The following is a 20,821-nucleotide window of genomic DNA, read 5'->3' as shown; positions in this document are numbered from 1 at the left end:
AGCTTGATTTGAACACATTGTAAAACAAATTTACCCAATGACTGACCAATCAACAAACTCTTGGCCCACCTTAGTATGAAAAACCGTATCAATCACTCTTTTCCAGCCTGCTGAAGGCGTGGTGGAGTGGTAAACACCACCCCCGGCTCTACCAGGGGCTTGAGGTGGTCTCCCACAGTTCTGCTTATGTCATGTTCTGTGGCCTTGCTGTTCCATTTCTTGACTGCCCCTGCAACACAGAAACACATTTAGTCATATTATATAAAACACTCAAAGTAATGTATATGGAGCATCTATGGCCTCAGTTACACCTGGCACCTAAATGTGACTTCTGATCACTCCAAGCTGCATTAGGTTCAGATCTACCAGGATGGGCATTTGACATAGTCTGGATGCAGTCCGGCCATTGAATATGCATAAGCAATGTAAAGATATGCTGGGAAAAGTACATTTTACACAAATGACCTTCATAAATCAAATGTTGTTGGTCACATACAGGTGTTCAGCAGATGTTATTGCGGGTGTAGCGAAATGCTTGTCCTTCTAGTTCCCACAGTGCAGTAATATCTAACAATTAATATCTAACAATTTCACAACAAATACCTAATACACACAAATCTAAGTAAAGGAATGGAATTAGGAATATATAAATATATGGATAAGCAATGTCAGAGCAGCATAGACTGAGATACAGTTTATACATAGAGATGAGAAATGATATGTAAACATTATTAAAGTGACTAGTGTTCCATTTATTAAAGTGGCCAATGATGTCAAGTCTATATGTAGGCTGCAGCCTCTCTGTGCTGTTTAACAGTCTGATGGCCTTGAGATAGAAGCTGTTTTTCAGTCTTTCGGTCCCAGCTTTGATGCACCTGTACTGATATCGCCTTCTGAATGATAGCGGGTGAACAGGCAGTGGCTCAGGTGGCTCGGGTAATAACAAAAAACATGTATGTATGCCTAAGGGGAAATTCACTTTCATACAGCTTAAAGGGGTGAGAAATTACACCGATATCAGTGGACAATTTGCACTAATGTAAATAAACATAGATGATGGAACATATTCCCTTTTGCTGACGTGATGAACCGCTAAGGGGACATAAATATTTACCATCTAAACCATGTGTGACCTCTCACCTCTCTGGCTGTAGAAGTGTTCTTCCTAACCAGTCCCTCAACAGCTCTCTGACTGAGCTCCACCCTCACTGGGTCTTCAGAGGAGAGGAAGGCTGAGGAGGGATGGAAGGATGAATGGATCAGTCAGTCAATAATGTGTAGAGCTGCTGTCTATGCTGTCTGACTAAATCACTATTTTAGTAGTTCATTAAAGTAAATAAGGCTTTATGACTGCTGAATACCAACTATCAATCACTTAGATCATGTATTTTCAGGTAGAGATACATCCTTGGGACGTCCATAGCCCATTGAAGTTGACATTTAAAATGGTTAAGGTAGGGGTTAAGGTTAGGGTTTAGGGTAGGGATGTCCCAAGGATCCCAGATAGCATTGACCATTGTGCATTCTTCTGTCTCTTTTACATAGCAGGTGATGAGTTCTGACTTCTGAACTTGAAAATATTAAATATCCTTATTATGTGAAATTGAATGAAACAATGTATGTTGATGCTAATATGATGTACAATATTCCATGATGTTTCTATATGATAACAATAGAGTAATATATTTAATATATTCCATGATGTTTCTATATGATAACAATACAGTAATATATTTAATATGATGTACAATATTCCATGATGTTTCTATATGATAACAATACAGTAAAATATTTAATGTCATATACTATTTAACAGTTTCACTAATTCATTGTAATTAACTTAATCATTATGACACACCCCTCTCTATTGTCATTGGTTGCACTAATTGCACTGTTTGTCTACATAACCTGGTTCAAGTATTCATGACATCACCCTGAGGAAGGCACAATGATGCTGAAACGTTGGTAAATACCCAATAAATGACTGGGAGTTTATATATGGAGTGTGCAACTTTATTTTGATAGTTTATAGTTTATTCGCCGTTAGTCAGCACCTCCTCACAAACTATTCTTCTGGGTGTGCGCCAGCTCATGTTTTTTAAGGGTAGGTAACAACACATCCGCCACACTGATCCTCAACACAGGGGCCCCTCTGGGTTGCGTGCTCAGCCCCCTCCTGTACTCCCTGTTCACTCATGACTGCACAGCCAGGCACGACTCCAACACCATTATTAAGTTTGCCGATGCCACAATAGTGGTAGGCCTGATCACCAACAACGATGAGACAGCCTATAGGGAGGAGGTCAGAGACCTGGCCGTGTGGTGCAAGAAAAACAACCGCTCTCTCAACATGATCAAGACAAAGGAGATGATTGTGGACTACAGGAAAAGGAAGACAGCACGCCCCCATTCTCATCGACGGGGCTGTAGTGGAGCAGGTTGAGAGCTTCAAGTTCCTTGGTGTCCACATCACTAACAAACTATCATGGTCCAAGCACACCAAGATAATCGTGAAGAGGGCACGACAAAACCTATTCCTCCACAGGAGACTGAAAAGATTTAGCATGGGTCCTCAGATCCTCAAAAGCTTCTACAGTTGCACCATCGAGAGCATCCTGACTGGTTGCATCTCTGCCTGGTATGGCAACTGCTCTGCCTCCGATCGCAAGGCACTACAGAGGGTAGTGCGTACAGCCCAGTACATCACTGGCGCCAAGCTCCCTGCCATCCAAGACCTCTTTACCAGGCGGTGTCAGAGGAAGGCCCCCCCCCCCCACTCTCTGTTATCATCTCTGCATAGTCACTTTAATAACTCTACCTACATGTACATATTCACCGTCTCACCTCATACTGTATTGGAGCAGCAGCAGCTGACTGCCCGGTTCAACATCAGTTCACCGTCTCACCTCATACTGTATTGGAGCAGCTGACTGCCCGGTTCAACATCAGTTCACCGTCTCACCTCATACTGTATTGGAGCAGCAGCAGCTGACTGCCCGGTTCAACATCAGTTCACAGTCTCACCTCATACTGTATTGGAGCAGCAGCAGCTGACTGCCCGGTTCAACATCAGTTCACCGTCTCACCTCATACTGTATTGGAGCAGCAGCAGCTGACTGCCCGGTTCAACATCAGTTCACCGTCTCACCTCATACTGTATTGGAGCAGCAGCAGCTGACTGCCCGGTTCAACATCAGTTCACCGTCTCACCTCATACTGTATTGGAGCAGCAGCAGCTGACTGCCCGGTTCACCGTCTCACCTCATACTGTATTGGAGCAGCAGCAGCTGACTGCCCGGTTCACCGTCTCACCTCATACTGTATTGGAGTAGCAGCAGCTGACTGCCCGGTTCAACATCAGTTCACCGTCTCACCTCATACTGTATTGGAGCAGCAGCAGCTGACTGCCCAGTTCAACATCAGTTCACCGTCTCACCTCATACTGTATTGGAGCAGCAGCAGCTGACTGCCCGGTTCAACATCAGTTCACCGTCTCACCTCATACTGTATTGGAGCTGCAGCAGCTGACTGCCCAGTTCACCGTCTCACCTCATACTGTATTGGAGCAGCAGCAGCTGACTTGATCGTTGATACTAATCATCATGTTTGAATCTGAGAGTAAATAGAGCCGACTACACTCTAAAAATGAAGGGTTCAACTGGAGTTGTTCTCAGATCCCCTAAGAACCGTAGGGTTCTTGGTCAATGAAAAACAGCCCCAAAAGGTTCTTCAAAGAACTTGTTAGAAGGTGGGTTCATCGAGGAACCTCCGTTGTTGCTGGACTTCTTCCGGGAACTTCGCAATTACAACTGAAAACGATGGTGACAAGTTTGGATGCGACAACAGTTAAAAAGGTTAAGTTGGGTTGATGTTTGGCTCTGAATATGTCTCGAAATAATGTATTATAATAATATAACATACTAATAATAGTTTTCTGTGAATATCTTCCATAACGTTACTATAGTTAATGAACGTAAATATTAGAAAGCCGGGTTTGACCGTCGGCGTTGTATGAGCTACAGTACAGTACCGTTAGCTAGCTAGCTAACGTTATGTCCTAACTAGGCACAACTAGGTTTGGATTATTTCCTCAACTATATTCTTTCCCATATATTGTATATCGTTTCCATGAAGACAATATGGCTTTACACTCATTAACGTAAGTTTCCAATCTAGAGCAGTTCTCACTTTTGTGATAATGAACTAGCTAATGTTAGCTTCGTTAACTAACTAACTAACTAACTAAACTCCCCCCCAACTCCTCTCATACCAGGAAGAACCCCCCCCCCCCCCATTTCAAATGTAGATTTACATGTATTTGAAATATAGTACCCGGACGGAGAAAATCCAATAAGCGTTTTATAGTTACATTGTTAGGGTAACTTACCCTAAAGTGGACACACTCCCATCAGTTTCTGAGACAACTGCTCAGACTTTGTAGACAGTTTAATAATGCTTAAACCTCATCTTTATCAAATGATCCATTAAAGATACCAACTCAAAGCCTACGTTCGTCTACATATGGGTTGTTTAAATTGTATCTAATTATATTCCCAGTATTACTTCATCAAATCTCTAGTAATCATTATACACACATACAATTCATCATATGTTCATATATTCACAGAATCCATATAAAACGTAAGAAATTCTCAGGTAGTCACGACAACCATTCCATTTGCTTTTTCAGGGACTCTCCATAGCTACGAAGCATCTCTCCAAACATCCTCCCAGCAGAACCAAAAATAAACTTTAGTTTCCCAGACAATGACCATGGGATCCTCAACTGTTCTCTAACCTCCCAGAGACCACGGCAAAATCAAGCCTCCCAGGAACTATAGACCTTCCGCTGCTTTCTAAAATATCATCCCGCTTATTATCCACATTTCAATCATCTGATTCAGCATATTTCTATGTTACTATCCAAACATCAGATTAAGACTCATTTCCACAACTCTCATATCACAGTCACACAACTCTCATACCACAGTCACACAACTCTCATATCACAGTCACACAATGCTATTCCCAAACATACCTAATCAATTAGTTGTTTTTCAACAATATATTAACCTGCAGGAATATTTTCACATTTCTATCTAATGGTTAGTTCCTAGGATAATGTAACTCATACATTTACATCTTTCAATACTTCTAAAATGGTGTCCAGGTTTAAAATAATTACAGGTTTAAAACAATTACAGGTGCACCTTACTATCTTATACTATATCATAAATAGTCTTAACTAGTAAACACAGATTCTAGTTTTCATCCAGTTTACAGAGATAGCTGACTGGGCCCTGTTTACACCTCCACACAGGAGTACACACTCAGAGCCTCCTGACTGGGCCCTGTTTACACCTCCAAGGTGCCCCCCCTCACACAGGAATACACACTCAGAGCCTACGAGGATTTTCTAAAATCTCCACTTTGCGTGTTTCGCTCACCTCATTATTTTTTAAACTAGGTTTGAGTTGTGGTATCCACTCAGATCAAAGGTGGGTTCATTTGCTCCGTTCCCGAAGTCTCCCTGAGATCCCAAGTTTGAGGGATCCCTGGTGCACCATTTACCCAGGTCGTCAGGAGTCAGGTCATTTACCCAGGTCATCAGGAGCCAGGTCATTTACCCAGGTCGCCAGGTCATTTACCCAGGTCATCAGGAGCCAGGTCATTTACCCAGGTCGTCAGGAGCCAGGTCATTTACCCAGGTCGTCAGGAGTCAGGTCAAGATTCACATCCCCATCGCCAAATGTGGAGGTTAATTTCTTTAATATCAATTGAGGAAACAAACTTATCACACAAGTCAGCGTTATTCTAAAACTAAATCTTTATTCACTTATTAATACGGGAGCAGGTCAATACAACACACACATATAAAGTGAATCAATTGAGTGTTCTACGAAAATGATGGCTGGTCGACAAATCACCCCCAGATGATTCGTTGAGAGCCACGATACAAAAGTACAAAGGTCTTTTACAGCCAAGATACACCCCTTTCAACCTACATGACCAACAACAGATGTATAGAACGGGTCACAAGGTTAAGATTTGTATGAAAGATGCTTATAATTCTCAGCAGACAGTATCTGCTGTAAAAACAGTACTCTTCATGTAGAGACCAGGGTCTGGCCCTGAGGTCATCTCTCCCTGGTACCATATAGAACAGAAACATTAACTCATGCTCTGGAATGCAGTCTCTAGGTTTTATCACCCAAAAGACATTGTAAATCTCCTGTCAGTGTTTTCTCCCAGAGACCCATCCTCAGTAGAACACACAGACACAATAGTTCTAAGAACCCTCTATTCTGTTGCATAAAACAACCATTTGATGCAATAAAAGTATTATAACATAATGTTGCAGTTTTGCTCTCAGTGTCCACAAAAGAAAAACCCACACCAAACTCAAAGACAGGAAGCAAACCAAAAAGCTGGAGCAACTAAAGGTGTTGACTCTCCACATGTATCAAGACAACTGGAGCACTGGGCCAGACACTCTTAAATAGAACCTGGACCAGCTCAGGTGAAACACCTTCCCACTAACGAGATGGACAAGCCAGCACAGGTGTAACACATACTGACTAACGAGGTGACACCAATCAGTGCGTCCTACGTGCTAACGAGCTAGACGTGCTAACGAGCTAGACGTGCTAACGAGCTAGACGTGCTAACGAGCTAGACGTGCTAACGAGCTAGACGTGCTAAAGTCCAACCTCAAAACACAAAATGGAAAAACCAAAGACTAACACCTTAAAAGTTTGCTCACCATCAACAGAAAACAACTTCTATTTCACATTATAATCAACTACAATGCTTCACCTTCTACAATATAAACATGGTGTCTACTGGCTGTCAACAATTAAAAACAAGAAAAAAACATTTTTCCCCCACTAGCTACTAGAACTCTCCTCTTCCTAAAACTCACTAGCTTCTAGAACTCTCGTCTTCCTCAAACTCACTAACTTCTATAATTCTCCTCTTCCTAAAACTCACTAGCTTCTAGAACTCTGGTCCCCTTGGAATGAGCCCAAACCAAACTCATCTCCAATACGGAAAAACGTGCAGTCAAAATAAGATCCATGGTAACGCACTGGCTAAACACAAAACACAAATCTTTATGGCTGCCCACCCTTGTGAGAATGAACCCTGATATTCTAAAAGCAGGGCAACAATGTCAATATAATTGCACAAAAAAATGGTCAGTTGGTTGCATAAATAATTATCATTACTAAATGTTACATGAAATGTAAATATGAAATATTTGGTGGGATATCCCCAATGTCAAAACCCAGTTTTAACTTGTCTACATCAATAACCAATATGCAGAAACAGTTTGGGATATATTGAAAAACTAAACATAAAATGTGCTATGAACACAAACATCTGCCACAATAATCATATTACTTGTATTATTTTAAACCAAGCTCCTTATAAACTGCACAAGCACCAAAAACACTGTTGTTTTGACAAGTAGCAATAAATCACTGATATCGATTAGGGGGGAAATCAGGTTGTACGTGATGTTGAAACTAACACAACTAAACAAACACATGGAAATGGGAGATATATTTTACCTCACTGGTTAGAGGACAACCTGCAGAAGACAGTCAGCTACATTTTGGACTGATACATTTAAATGTAGGGGTCGCTAAACAAAGAAATGATCAACACTAATTTGTCACAACTCATTAATATCATGTTGAAATCAATTGTACGACAGGAGGGAGATGAGGTTGCACTTCCTGTAAAAACTAACAGCTCAAAAACCACACGGAATCTGGGAATAATGTGTACATCCCTGGTTAGAGGACAATTTGTAGAAAACAGCTAGCTACATTTTGAAGTGTTGCATTGTGATTGAAGTGGGTCACCAACATGGTAAGTGTAACACAACTCTATTTGTGTTAGTCACTTTTTATTAAATCACATAAATAGTAACTCTTCCATTTCAGAGCCTGGATTTCCCCCCTGAGGCTAATATCCATATCATGTTGAAATCAATAGAACAGGGGACAAACGTTTAGGGTTCTACATTGTGACATCATTAAAAATCTCCGACTACAATGTTAAAACATTCTACATTGTGAGATTTAATTTCATTTATATCATGAAACAACTCCTTCATGTATGTATTCTCTGATATTTGATCAGAGATCTTTTATCAGATTATCTCTGGGCACAGCTATGAGGATTCTCTTCTGTGTGTGTTCTCTGGTGTACAGTCCTCTGCCCAGATCGACCAAACCTCTTCCCATATTGAGCACAGATATAAGGTTTCTCTCCTGTTTGTGTTCTCTGGTGGTATATCAGGCTGCTTGACCGAGTAAAACTTTTCCCACATTGATTACAGCTATAAGGTTTCTCTCCTGTGTGTGTTCTTTGGTGTGATATCAGGTTGCATAGCTGAGTAAAACTTTTCCCACATTGATTACAGCTATAAGGTTTCTCTCCTGTGTGTGTTCTCTGGTGCACTGTCAGATCTCCAGATTGACAAAAACCTTTTCCACATTGACCACAGCTGTAAGGTTTCTCTCCTGTGTGTATTCTCTGGTGTAAAGTCAGAGAGACAGATGTAGTAAAACTCTTCCCACATTGATCACAGCTATAAGATTTCTCTCCTGTGTGTGTTCTCTGGTGTAAAGTCAGAGCGCTAGATTGACTAAAAGTCTTCCCACAGTGACCACAGCTATAAGGTTTCTCTCTGGTGTAAAGTCAGAGAGCCAGATGTAGTAAAACTCTTCCCACATTGATCACAGCTATAAGGTTTCTCTCCTGTGTGTGTTCTCTGGTGCACTGTCAGATCTCTAGATTGACAAAAACCTTTTCCACATTGATGACAGCTATAAGGTTTCTCTCCTGTGTGTATTCTCTGGTGTGAAGTCAGAGAGCCAGATGTAGTAAACCTCTTCCCACATTGACCACAGATGTAAGGTTTCTCTCCTGTGTGTGTTCTCTGGTGCACTGTCAGATAGCGAGACTGACTAAAACTCTTCCCACATTGATCACAGCTATAAGATTTCTCTCCTGTGTGTATTTTCTGGTGTGATATCAGGCTGGTTGACTGAGTAAACCTCTTCCCACATTGATCACAGCTATAAGGTTTCTCTCCTGTGTGTGTTCTCTGGTGCACTGTCAGATCTCTAGATTGACAAAAACCTTTTCCACATTGATGACAGCTATATGGTTTCTCTCCTGTGTGTATTCTCTGGTGTGAAGTCAGAGAGCCAGATGTAGTAAAACTCTTCCCACATTGATCACAGCTATAAGGTTTCTCTCCTGTGTGTGTTCTCTGGTGCACTGTCAGATCTCTAGATTGACAAAAACCTTTTCCACATTGATGACAGCTATATGGTTTCTCTCCTGTGTGTATTCTCTGGTGTGAAGTCAGAGAGCCAGATGTAGTAAAACTCTTCCCACATTGATCACAGCTATAAGGTTTCTCTCCTGTGTGTGTTCTCTGGTGCACTGTCAGATCTCTAGATTGACAAAAACCTTTTCCACATTGATGACAGCTATATGGTTTCTCTCCTGTGTGTATTCTCTGGTGTGAAGTCAGAGAGCCAGATGTAGTAAAACTCTTCCCACATTGACCACAGATATAAGATTTCTCTCCTGTGTGTGTTCTCTGGTGCACTGTCAGATAGCGAGACTGACTAAAACTCTTCCCACATTGATCACAGCTATAAGATTTCTCTCCTGTGTGTATTCTCTGGTGTGATATCAGGCTGGTTGACTGAGTAAACCTCTTCCCACATTGACTACAGCTATAAGGTTTCTCTCCTGTGTGGATTCTCTGATGAATTGTAATGCCTGATGAGGTGAATCTCTTCCCACAGTCAGAGCAGCAGTGAGTTCTCTTCCCTGTGGATCTCTGCAGGTGTTTATTGAGGTGTTCTGATCTGGAGAGACTCTTCTCTGCCTCGTCAGCATCACGAGGTTGTTGAGGCTCCCCAGAGGATCCACGATAGTCCCGTATCTCTCCTGTGTGAACAACAAAGTCAGATAGATGGTTAAAGGCCCACAACAGCGGTAATCCACTGTAAAAGGTGATGCCAACAGCGGAGCCATGATGTTGGACAACAATTGACGTCTGTAATGAATGTAAACATTATTTGACAATTGTCTTAAAATGAGCAAGAATAGTCATATATTGTCTTGTTTTCACATGAGTAGTAACATAGATGATTGTAGGCTAGAAATACGTTATTCATGTTTTTGAAACTCTAAACAGTGTGCCAGACGACTTTTGGTCTCCAATATAGGCCCCTTTCTGTGTTTGCTAAAATTGCGGCACGAGTGCGATGCACATGCAATTTGGTTATAGAAACTCCTCCAGCTAATGAGGAAACCACTTGTTATGGATGTACTATATCTGCCTGGAGCAAAAATGGCGAGCAAAGATTTTAGTTTTTCACGATGTATTCTGAATGTGAATGGGGGAAAACTCAGGGGAGTAACCTCCATTTCCAGGTTGCTTATGAGTGCATTTCACAATACTTTGGATTATAATTGTAAGGCTCGTTTGAATGTCCTGTTTAATATAATATTTGCTACAGTATTATGAGTTATGTGTAATTATAGAAGAACCACGTTAATGACAGTATCCATTTGGGTGGCAACCTGGCCAAGATAAAGCAAAGCAGAGCGACACAAACAACAGAGTTACACGTGGGATAAACAAACGAACAGTCAATAACACAATACAAAAATCTATATACAGTGTGTGCAAATGGAGTACGGAGGCAAGGCAATAAATAGACCATAGTAGTGAAGTAATTACAATTTAACACTGGAGTGATAGATGTTCAAGTAGAAATACTGGTGTGCAAAAGAGCAAAAAAAGTCAATAAAAACATGGGGATGAGGTAGGCAGTTGGATGGGCGATTTACAGATGGGCTGTGTACAGCTGCAGCGATCGGTAAACTGCTCAGATAGCTGATGCTTAAAGTTAGTGAGGGAGATATAAGTCTCCAACTCCAGCGATTTTTGCAATTCGTTCCAGTCACTGGCAGCAGAGAACTGGAAGGAAATGCGGCCAAAGTAGGTGTTGGCTTTGGGGATGACCAGTGAGATATACCTGCTGGAGCGCGTGCTATGGGTGGGTGTTGCTATGGTGACCTGTGAGCTGAGTTAAGGCGGAGCTTTACATAGCAAAGACTTATAGATGACCTGGAGCCAGTGGGTTTGGCGACGAATATGTAGCGAGGGCCAGCCGACGAGAGCGTACAGGTCCCAGTGGTGGGTGGTATATGGGGCTTTGGTGACAAAACGGATGGCACTGTGATAGACTGCATCCAGTTTGCTGAGTAGAGTGTTGGAGGCTATTTTGAAAATGACATCGCCAAAGTCAAGGATCGGTAGGATAGTCAGTTTTACGAGGGTATGTTTGGCAGCGTGAGTGAAGGAGGCTTTGTTGCAAAATAGGAAGCCAATTCTAGATTTCATTTTGGATTGGAGATGCTTAATATTAGTCTGGAAGGAGAGTTTACAGTCTAGCCAGACACCTAGGTATTTATAGTTGTCCACATATTCTAAGTCAGAACCATCCGGGTGCGGGCAGCGATCGGTTATTAGCGATTAGTTTTACTAGCGTTTAAGAGCAGTTGGAGGCCACGGAACGAGTGTTCTATGGCATTGAAGCTCGTTTGGAGGTTTGTTAACCTGTTGGGGGTAGGGGGCAGTATTTACACGGCCAGATAAAAAACGTACCCGATTTAATCTGGTTATTACTACTGCCCAGAAACTAGAATATGCATATAATTATTAGCTTTGGATAGAAAACACTCCAAAGTTTCTAAAACTGTTTGAATGGTGTCTGTGAGTATAACAGAACTCATTTGGCAGGCCAAAACCTGAGAAGATTCTGTACAGGAAGTGGCCTGTCTGACCATTCCTTGAGCTTCTTGGCTCTGTTTAAAGAAAATGTAGGATCTTTGCTGTAACGTGACACTTCCTACGGCTCCCATAGGCTCTCAGAACCCGGGAAAAAGCTGAATGATGTAATTCCAGGCGCTGGCTGAAAAACTTTAGCGCTTTTGGCAAGTGCTCTATTAGAGGACAATGGGCTTAGGCGCGTGCACGAGACGACCCCATGTTTTTATTTTCTTTCGTCTCTGAACCTAAACACGCTTTCCCGGTCGGAATATTATCGCTTTTTTACGAGAAAAATGGCATAAAAATTGATTTTAACCTGTTATGGCTAGGGGGCAGTATTTTCACGGCTGGATAAAAAACGTACCCGATTTAATCTGGTTACCACTCCTACCCAGTAACTAGAATATGCATATACTTATTACATATGGATAGAAAACACCCTAAAGTTTCTAAAACTGCTTGAATGGTGTCTGTGAGTATAACAGAACTCATTTGGCAGGCAAAAATCTGAGAAGGTTTCATTCAGGAAGTGGCCTGTCTGACAAGGTGTCGTTCTTCTTGTCTCTGTTTATTGAAGAGTCAGGATCTTAGCTGTCCCGTGGCACTTCCTACGGCTGCCATAGGGTCTCAGAAGGCGGTAAAAAGCTGAATCGTGGCTTTGCAGGCTCTGGCTGAAAAAAAGTAGCGCGTTTGGGTAGTGGCTGGTTACAGTACTGTGAGACTCAGGCTCGTGCCCGCGTCGACCGAAAGCTTTGTTTACTTTCCTCTGTTTAGCTAAACGGAGATTCCCGGTCGGAATATTATCGCTTTTTTACGAGAAAAATGGCATAAAAATGGATTTTAAACAGCGGTTGACATGCTTCGAAGTACGGTAATTTTATATTTAGACTTTTTTTGTCACGAATTGCGCCATGTGCGCGACCCTGATTTACCATTTCAGATAGTGTCTGGGACGCACGAACAAAACGCCGCTATTCGGATATAACGATGGATTATTTTGGACCAAACCAACATTTGTTATTGAAGTAGCAGTCCTGGGAGTGCATTCTGACGAAGACAACAAAAGGTAATCAAACTTTTATAATAGTAAACCTGATATTGGTGAGTGCTAAACTTGCCGGGTGTCTAAATAGCTAGCCCGTGATGGCTGGGCTATGTACTTAGAATATTTCAAAATGTGCTTTCACCAAAAAGCTATTTTAAAATCGGACATATCGTTGTGAACGTTTATCGTGAGTAATTTAGTAAATTGTTAGCAAATTCCCCGGAAGTTTGCGGGGGGTATGCTAGTTCTGAACGTCACATGCTAATGTAAAAAGCTGTTTTTTTATATAAATATGAACTTGATTGAACAAAACATGCATGTATTGTATAACATAATGTCCTAGGTGTGTCATCTGATGAAGATCATCAAAGGTTAGTGCTGCATTTAGCTGTCTTCTGGGTTTTTGTGACATTATATGCTAGCTTGAAAAATGGGTGTCTGATTATTTCTGGCTTGGTACTCTGCTGACATAATCTAATGTTTTGCTTTCGCTGTAAGCCTTTTTGAAATCGGACAGTGTGGTTAGATAAAGGAGAGTCTTGTCTTTAAAATGCTGTGAAATAGTCATATGTTTGAAAAATGGAAGTTTTTGTATTTTTGAGGAATTTGTAATTCGCGCCACGCCTATCATTGGATATTGGAGCAGGTTACATTTAATTAATAAAAAAATAGTGTTTTATGACAAACCGTTTTCTACAAATCCATCAAGGCACCAACTTTGAGAAGGTTTTAAAACAAAGGTTTCAAACCAATTCATGAATGTATCTAGGTATGTAATGACATGAAAAAAAAGTTGGCTGAATATTATACAATGACTTATCAACAGCTGTAACAATTTGACCCCCACAACAAATCTTCACTGGCAATTCTAGAATATACTATATAGCCTCAATCTGGTTAAAACGATAATTTTGACCTCATGGATGTCCAGCCTTTGTATTTATAGTGTAGTGAATTCAGGGGGTAGTCCTGAGCTGAACTCAAACCTGGGTCCAGCAACTGTCAAGCCAACACCTTATAACTGTTACACCAAAATGTCTGAACTTCTTGAAGAGGTCGCTGGGTGTTGGGTTATGGTTGCTACAATAGCTTTCTCTATGAATTTGAGAGTGGTTACATTTCTCCAGCCCCCATTCCTCAGCTGTTTACCAAACCAAGTCTCTGGGCAGCCATTTTGTTGCTGTTTAAAAAACCCACACAACCCATCAATCTGCAGTTCAAACACTGTTTTGGTAATAAGATGATGGGGTTGGAGAAATGTAACTACTTTCAAATTCATAGACAGAACTATGGATGCAAGGACTGACCATCCATGATGTCAACATTATAGTTTTAACCATGTTGAGGCTATACAATGTTGGTTTACATTGTTTCTAAACATTGGAGTAAAAAAAGCTTATTTGGGGTTCTGATGGGGTACAACAGTTGAACTAAGTTCATGAGGCATGTGTTATATTCTTCAAGAATCAATGGCTATAAATAAATCATTTAAAAGTCACAATATAGGTGTAGCAATTGCAGATTTCCGCTTTAACACCACACATCAGTTCAACAACTGCAGAGTTTGTGCCTCTGTATTTAAGACAGTACTTACTAGTGTTAATCAGGGAACGGTTTCTCAAAACCATCTTATGGCTAAGTTCACCGTTAGAACCATTGGACGCCTTAAGATGCGTTTGGGAAACCGGGCCCAGATGTCCAGTTTCCTCCTCTATCGATGTAACAGTCATCTCTTCCTCTTTCACTCCATAAACTGCATCCTCCTCTTCTTTTACTGTAACATCCTCCTCCTCTTTCACTCTGAACGCGTCTTTTTCTTCTTTCACAGTAACGGCCTCACCCTCTACTTCTTGTTTTACTGTGATGTCCTCTTCTTTAGCAGGAGAGTAGCTCAGTGACCGCATGGTCGGAGATGTTAGCTAGCTAGGCTAATGCTAACTTAACCAGCCCGCTAGCTGAATAATAACAACAACACCGTAAATATGAAATTAAATCGGATAACTAACTAGACGACAAAAGTGGGTTTAAAACACAGAGGCTAATATACACTAACGCGTCTAAAGAGCTTTATTGGTTCGGCTATTTTGTCTAGCAAGCTACCGTGGTGTCCGACTAACTGTTGCTGCTGTTGAAAGAAGAGTTCCGTCCACTAGATTATACGTCACACCAACAGCATTGCGTTAAATTCCCAGACCGCCATCTGCTGACTGGAGTGGGTAACGCAGTTGAGTAAAATGTTTATTTTGTCAGACAAAAAGTTAAAGGGTAGGAATAAGGGACATCGCTGGTCCTAAAATATTCATTAGCCTAAATATTTACTTTCTCTTCTTCTTTCACAGTTACAGCCTCACCCTCTACTTGTTTTTGTATTGAAACAGCCTCCTCTTCCTTCTCCTCTTTCACGAAAACGTTCAGCCACAGTCCCTCTTTCTCCGTCCAGCAGACCTCTTCTTTAGCAGGAGGAGAGTAGCTTGGTGAGCTCATGGTCGGGGATGTTAGCTAAGCTAATGCTAACTTAACCAGCCCGCTAGCTGATCAATAACAAAAACACCGTAAATATGAAATTAAAACGGATAACTAACTAGACGACAGAAGTGGGTTTAAAACACAGTGGCTAATATACACTAAAGCATCTAAAGAGCTTTATTGGTTTGGCTATTTTGTCTAGCAAGCTACCGAGGTGGCTGAATAACTGTTGTTGCTGTTGAAAGAAGCGTTCCGTCCACTAGATTATACGTCACACCAACAGCATTACCTTAAATTCCCAGACCGCCATCTGCTGACTGGAGTGGGTAACGCAGTAGAGTAAAATGTCTATTTTATTTTCAGACAAGTTTGATTGTAGGAAGATTTTTTTACTCACCAGTGTAACAACACAGTGTGGTTAAAGACTTAGTAAGCTAGTTGTAGTCACGATCTGGTTCCCTATAAGGACAAACAGTTATGTTTTTTGCGTTATTACAAATGTATTGTAATGAAACAGCAGGGAGCAGGTCTCGAACCCTCGACCTTCAAGCCCGAAGTCCAGCGCGCTATCAACTGTGCCGCAAAAGCTCGAACGGCAGAGTCAATATCCGTGCTTATAAACCCAGGGTCGTTACAGTATTAACTTATTTAGGGAAATCTTCTAAACTACCCACAATGCACTATTTTCCAACGTCATATGTATTATCAACTCTATGCTACCGGGTTTGTATGCCAGTGTAACGGTGTAATGAAGTTACATTTAAAACATTTATTTAACCTTTATTTAACAAGGCAAACCAGCTAAGGACAAATTCTTATTTACAATAACGGACCCGTGTCTGTAGTTTTGATCCCGGGTCTGTAGTGATGCCTCTACCACTGAGATGCAGGACCTTAGACTGCTGCTCGTGTGTTTACATTACATTCAGTGATAAAGGTATGGGATTCTGGGTAATCCACAGCAGATTTATGGAGAATTTGAAAATTGAGTGGTCCTGGGATAGAAATGTATAAAGTTGACATTAGATCATAAAATCCACCTTTTAAATCATACATTAGCAATTTATGTTTTAGTAACTTCTGTTGTTGGTTTGGCCTCTCTTTATATGTTATTTGCCGAATCTCAGTTTTCCATGTGGGTTTTATGCTGAAGTTCCCTCTATCAAGTTGGTAGCAAACTGGAAAATGCATCTTCTTTAGGAGTGCTATTTATATCCTGATCATTCATCCACACTGCATCTTCTTTAGGAGTGCTATTTATATCCTGATCATTCATCCTCACTGCATCTTCTTTAGGAGTGCTATTTATATCCTGATCATTCATCCAGACTGCATCTTCTTTAGGAGTGCTATTTATATCCTGATCATTCATCCACACTGCATCTTCTTTAGGAGTGCTATTTATATCCTGATCATTCATCCAGACTGCATCTTCTTTAGGAGTGCTATTTATATCCTGATCATTCATCCACACTGCATCTTCTTTAGGAGTGCTATTTATATCCTGATCATTCATCCACACTGCATCATCTTTAGGAGTGCTATTTATATCCTGATCATTCATCCACACTGCATCTTCTATAGGAGTGCTATTTATATCCTGATCATTCATCCACACTGCATCTTCTTTAGGAGTGCTATTTATATCCTGATCATTCATCCACACTGCATCTTCTTTAGGAGTGCTATTTATATCCTGATCATTCATCCACACTGCATCTTCTTTAGGAGTGCTATTTATATCCTGATCATTCATCCAGACTGCATCTTCTTTAGGAGTGCTATTTATATCCTGATCATTCATCCACACTGCATCTTCTTTAGGAGTGCTATTTATATCCTGTCACTACTGATCATTCATCCACACTGCATCTTCTTTAGGAATGCTATTTATATCCTGATCATTCATCCACACTGCATCTTCTTTAGGAGTGCTATTTATATCCTGTCGACTACTGATCATTCATCCACACTGCATCTTCTTTAGGAATGCTATTTATATCCTGATCATTCATCCACACTGTATCTTCTATAGGAGTGCTATTTATATCCTGATCATTCATCCACACTGCATCTTCTTTAGGAGTGCTATTTATATCCTGATCATTCATCCACACTGCATCTTCTTTAGGAGTGCTATTTATATCCTGATCATTCATCCACACTGCATCTTCTTTAGGAGAGCTATTTATATCCTGATCATTCATCCACACTGCATCTTCTTTAGGAGAGCTATTTATATCCTGATCATTCATCCACACTGCATCTTCTTTAGGAGTGCTATTTATATCCTGATCATTCATCCACACTGCATCTTCTTTAGGAGTGCTATTTATAACCTGTCGCTACTGATCATTCATCCACACTGCATCTTCTTTAGGAGTGCTATTTATATCCTGATCATTCATCTACACTGCATCTTCTTTAGGAGTGCTATTTATATCCTGTCAACTACTGATCATTCATCCACACTGCATCTTCTTTAGGAGTGCTATTTATATCCTGATCATTCATCCACACTGCATCTTCTTTAGGAGTGCTATTTATATTCTGATCATTCATCCACACTGCATCTTCTTTAGGAGTGCTATTTATATCCTGATCATTCATCCACACTGCATCTTCTTTAGGAGTGCTATTTATATCCTGATCATTCATCCACACTGCATCTTCTTTAGGAGTGCTATTTATATCCTGATCAATCATCCACACTGCATCTTCTTTAGGAGTGCTATTTATATCCTGATCATTCATCCTCACTGCATCTTCTTTAGGAGTGCTATTTATATCCTGTCGACTACTGATCATTCATCCACACTGTGTGTCTCATCAATGCAGGTAATTTATGACATGTATAAAGTATGTGTTTTATAAACTCATGAACACCAGCCAGTTTATCAGCCCGGTTCTGTTAGTTTAGGTGGATTATACTTCTTCACCACCAGAGGGGGACATTGAGTAATATTTCAGGTTAATTTGATATATTTTGATACTAAAATGGATGACAGTTTATTCTGATGTTGTGAATATGAGATTACACATGGAAACTATGTATTTATTTTATTATAGTAAATTAGAAATTAGTAGGAATTGTTAAATCCACTATATGATCACAATAACTTTGACAGACATCTTGATTGTTTTTTGTTAGTATATTATAGGGCAGATTTATGGAGAATTGCTATGGGAGTGCTATTTATATCCCGTCACTACTGATCATTCATCCATACTGTGTGTATCCCATCATTGCAGCTTTGGAAATAAATGAACTATCCATCCATTGCTCCTTCCTGTGTAATAATGACATAAAGGCTATGCTGCTACGGTGTGGGATGTCATCTATAATAATGACATAAAGGCTATGCTGCTACGGTGTGGGATACCATCTATAATAATGACATAAAGGCTATGCTGCTACGGTGTGGGATGTCATCTATAATAATGACATAAAGGCTATGCTGCTACGGTGTGGGATGTCATCTATAATAATGACATAAAGGCTATGCTGCTACGGTGTGGGACACCATCTATAATAATGACATAAAGGCTATGCTGCTACGGTGTGGGATGTCATCTATAATAATGACATAAAGGCTATGCTGCTACGGTGTGGGATACCATCTATAATAATGACATAAAGGCTATGCTGCTACGGTGTGGGATACCATCTATAATAATGACATAAAGGCTATGCTGCTACGGTGTGGGATGTCATCTATAATAATGACATAAAGGCTATGCTGCTACGGTGTGGGATACCATCTATAATAATGACATAAAGGCTATGCTGCTACGGTGTGGGATACCATCTATAATAATGACATAAAGGCTGTGCTGCTACGGTGTGGGATACCATCTATAATAATGACATAAAGGCTATGCTGCTACGGTGTGGGATGTCATCTATAATAATGACATAAAGGCTATGCTGCTACGGTGTGGGATGTCATCTATAATAATGACATAAAGGCTGTGCTGCTACGGTGTGGGATGTCATCTATAATAATGACATAAAGGCTATGCTGCTACGGTGTGGGATACCATCTATAATAATGACATAAAGGCTATGCTGCTACGGTGTGTCATCTATAATAATGACATAAAGGCTATGCTGCTACGGTGTGGGATACCATCTATAATAATGACATAAAGGCTATGCTGCTACGGTGTGGGATACCATCTATAATAATGACATAAAGGCTATGCTGCTACGGTGTGGGATACCATCTATAATAATGACATAAAGGCTATGCTGCTACGGTGTGGGATGTCATCTATAATAATGACATAAAGGCTGTGCTGCTACGGTGTGGGATACCATCTATAATAATGACATAAAGGCTATGCTGCTACGGTGTGGGATACCATCTATAATAATGACATAAAGGCTATGCTGCTACGGTGTGGGATGTCATCTATAATAATGACATAAAGGCTATGCTGCTACGGTGTGGGATACCATCTATAATAATGACATAAAGGCTATGCTGCTACGGTGTGGGATACCATCTATAATAATGACATAAAGGCTATGCTGCTACGGTGTAGGATACCATCTATAATAATGACATAAAGGCTATGCTGCTACGTATAAAATGTGTCTGTTCTAAATGCTGTGATTTTCCCTGCCATCATTCTGTATGTCTCTTCTGATCTGCAGTCATGTTTTAGTTGGGTTTTGTTAGTTGGGTTCTAACTGGTCTCCATTAGTTGGGCTCCAGCTCGCTGACCATAGCCGTGCTGATTGGCTGCGCAGGTTAGGCTAATAGCTCCACCTCGCTGACCATAGCCGTGCTGATTGGCTGCGCTGGTTAGGCTAATAGCTCCAGCTCGCTGACCATAGCCGTGCTGATTGGCTGCGCTGGTTAGGCTAATAGCTCCAGCTCGCTGACCATAGCCGTGCTGATTGGCTGCGCTGGTTAGGCTAATAGCTCCAGCTCGCTGACCATAGCCGTGCTGATTGGCTGCGCTGGTTAGGCTAATAGCTCCAGCTCGCTGACCATAGCCGTGCTGATTGGCTGCGCTGGTTAGGCTAATAGCTCCAGCTCGCTGACCATAGCCGTGCTGATTGGCTGCGCTGGTTAGGCTAATAGCTGGTTGGCCAAATAGCTAATGTTAGCTGGCTGGCTAAGATAACTGCATATAACTAACATTCTTTGATTAGACAGCGAATTATATATTTCCAAAACGTTGGTTTACTTTAATCACTCAAGTCATGAGTGCAAACTAATGGTTTAATTTGAAGTTATACATTTCAAGTTATTTCTGTTGTAGTTTACATCATAGGGAATAGGCTGGTCCTCCACACTACATCACACCTGACTTTATCATTCTTCTGAATTCTTATTGGTTTTATGTAATAACTCCAAAAATAGAACAGTGAGGTGTAACTTTGCATTGGGACTTAAAACAATTTTTGGGAAAAATATTTTATTTGA

At 40.9% G+C, this 20,821-nt stretch overlaps 1 pseudogene; it reads right to left on the bottom strand.

Moving 5' to 3' along the window:
* Positions 1-5,817: 5,817 nt before the first annotated feature.
* Positions 5,818-20,090, bottom strand: LOC145876313 (uncharacterized; annotated as a pseudogene).
* Positions 20,091-20,821: the final 731 nt, after the last annotated feature.

This window comes from Salmo salar, unplaced genomic scaffold, assembly GCF_965601325.2.
Source record: "Salmo salar unplaced genomic scaffold, fSalSal1 ptg000578l, whole genome shotgun sequence".
Lineage (NCBI taxonomy): Eukaryota > Metazoa > Chordata > Actinopteri > Salmoniformes > Salmonidae > Salmo > Salmo salar.
This window is presented reverse-complemented; position numbering and strand designations above follow the sequence as displayed.